This window comes from Cyprinodon variegatus, unplaced genomic scaffold (genome assembly GCF_000732505.1).
Source record: "Cyprinodon variegatus isolate N-32 unplaced genomic scaffold, C_variegatus-1.0 Scaffold363, whole genome shotgun sequence".
Lineage (NCBI taxonomy): Eukaryota > Metazoa > Chordata > Actinopteri > Cyprinodontiformes > Cyprinodontidae > Cyprinodon > Cyprinodon variegatus.
Genome location: NW_015150816.1, coordinates 553,392 through 556,296, shown reverse-complemented (window position 1 = coordinate 556,296; position 2,905 = coordinate 553,392).

The window sequence follows — 2,905 nt, the reverse complement described above, 5'->3', positions numbered from 1 at the left end:
AAACCTTTCTTTTGGGGCTTGAAGGGGAGAGAATGTGATCTTTGAAGCTTAATTTGAAACAAATACAATTCATAAAAGTAAATCTGAAAAATAGTAAATTTTAGAAATATAAGATCTGTAGTTTGATTAAAGAAATTATTTAAAAATCTAGAATAACAGCATGAAAAAAAAAAAATAGGTAATTTTCTGACAAAATCTTTTTATTTTTTTATTTATTTTTTTTTTTTTATAGGTTTTGAGAGGAATTTTGCTCCATTCTCCATTTTTTTAAAATAAAATATTTTTCCAAATTCTTATTTTTTTCAGATGGAATTTTATAGATTTTATCCTCTTCACATCTGGGGGCGGGCTTTCTTCTGGAGTGACAAGCAAAGGCGCATTTCTATTGGTCTGAATGAGCGTTAGCTGCAACGTTATAGAACGTAAACGTTTCTTTTGGGGCTTGAAGGGGAGAGAATGTGATCTTTGAAGCTTAATTTGAAACAAATAAAATTCATAAAAGTAAATCTGAAAAATAGTCAATTTTAGAAATATAAGATCTGTAGTTTGATTAATTTTTCTTTTTAATCTAGAATAACAGAATGAAAAATCTAAAAAAAAAAGTGAATTTTCTGACAAAATCTTTTTTTTTTTTTTTTTTTTTTTTTTTTAGAGGTTTCGAGAGGAATTGTGCTCCATTCTCCATTTTTCTAAAAGAAAATATTTTTCCAAATTCTTATTTTTTTAAGATTGAATTTTACAGATTTTATTCTCTTCACTTCGGGGGGCGGGCTTTCTTCTGGAGTGACAAGCAAAGGCACATTTCTATTGGTCTGAATGGGCGTTAGCGGCAACGTTATAGAAAGCAGGCATTTCTTTTGGGGCTTGAAGGGGAGAGAATGTGATCTTTGAAGCTTAATTTGAAACAAATAAAATTCATGAAAGTAAATCTGAAAAATAGTCAATATAAGATCTGTAGTTTGATTAAAAAAATTATTTGAAAAACTAGAATAACAGAATGAAAAATTAAAAAAAAAAGTAAATTTTCTGACAAAATCTTTTTTTGATTATGGAGTTTTCCAAAGTTTTATTTTTCAATGGTTTTTATCATTCTTAATGAAGAAAAATCAGTCTATTTGGGGAACAAAAAGTAATAATTGTGTCACCCGTCNGCCCTGTAGTCTCTGACTGACTTAAAACACTATATTTCTGAATCAGAAATGTTAAAATTGACTTTATCTGCGATAAAACCTGGTGAAATTATGAAATCAGTGAAATAATTCTTAAGTATTTTTATTTTATTGATATCTTAACACTCTCATATTGACTGAAATAAAGGTATTATGATAGGAGTTGTGACCATAGTTTTAATTTAGTGCATAATAATGGCTGAAAAACAGTTTGTGGATGAAGTCAGAGCTCCACATGGTTTCCTCCTGACCTTTAAGATCTGATTGGTCTGGATCATGGAGCCGTCTGTAGCTCTGTAGTGGACCAGTGATGGAGGCGGGCCACTGGAGGTCAGCAGCACCATGTGTTTGGGCCTCTGGCCTCGCTGGGACTCCTCATACCTTCATCATCTTTACACTCTAAAGTCTAAATCAGCTGATCTGAACCAGCCATGTTCTGACATTTTTAACATTGTTTGTCTTTTAAATATCCTGCATTTAATCTCTAAACCAAGTCACTGCAAAAAACTTTAGAACCTTGTGAGAATAAACTTCAGACGGTTTCTGTTCTTCACTTTGGTTCAGAAATGATGTTTTTAAGGCTCTTCCTGCACGTTTTACATAAAAGTGAACCTTTAAATACATTTATTGCCTCCAGTTGAAATTTCTAAATGTTTTTAAACCTCCAATATTTTCCTTCTTTCCGTTTGCTGCTGTGTCTCTCTAGATAAAGCTGGTCTTCGTATCGTCCCTTTGTCCGGCGCCTTTAATCAGCCGGTCAGCAGTTAGATCATCCGGCTGATGCTCGGCCTCGGAGCGGCCGGATCGCTTTCAGCAGCAGTCAGAACCATGATTCCTTCAGCTGTAATGGTTCTGCAGAACCCCCCCCTCCCCCTGTTGCCCCGCCATTTGGCTGCTTTACAAACGTCGTTTCACGCTAATTGGATCGCAGGCGTCGTTAATGACTCCAGCTCATCTTTTCACCTCACTTCTATAAAACTGCTGCTGCCATCTGAGAACAATGATGGTTTATGAGCTTTAGATTGTCGGATTTCTGCTCATCTTCAGGGTTTGGCAGCTATCTTTACAATATTTTCCTGCTTAAACAGCTGCAGTCCAAATATTAGCCCCATTTAGATTGACTGTGTGCTTAGGGAAGCATCTGGGGGCGCTCTGTGTTTATAAATGCAGGCCAGAAAACTCTCATCAATGTCCAATAAATCTCAAACATAAAGGCAGACCTGGACGTAGATGAAGTTGATCTACTTCATCATTTTCAACTTTAGAAGCGGCTTCCAATGCAGCCTGGAAAACTCTGGAGGATCCTTGAGCAGTTTTCAAGGTTTGAAAATATGGAGTAAATTTTATTCTGTCGTTGTTGGAAAAAAAATATCATTTTTTTTTTTTTAGAGGTTTCAAGAGGAATTTTCCCCTTTTTTTTTTATAAAAAATGATTTTTTCCAAATTCTTATTTTTTTCAGATGGAATTTTACAGATTTTATCCTCTTCACTTTCGGGGGCGGGCTTTCTTCTGGAGTGACAAGCAAAGGCGCATTTCTATTGGTCTGAATGGGCGTTAGCGGCAAAGTTATAGAAAGTAAACCTTTCTTTTGGGGCTTGAAGGGGAGAGAATGTGATCTTTGAAGCTTAATTTGAAACAAATACAATTCATAAAAGTAAATCTGAAAAATAGTCAATTTTAGAAATATAAGATCTGTAGTTTGATTATTTTTTTTAAATCTAGAATAACAGAATGA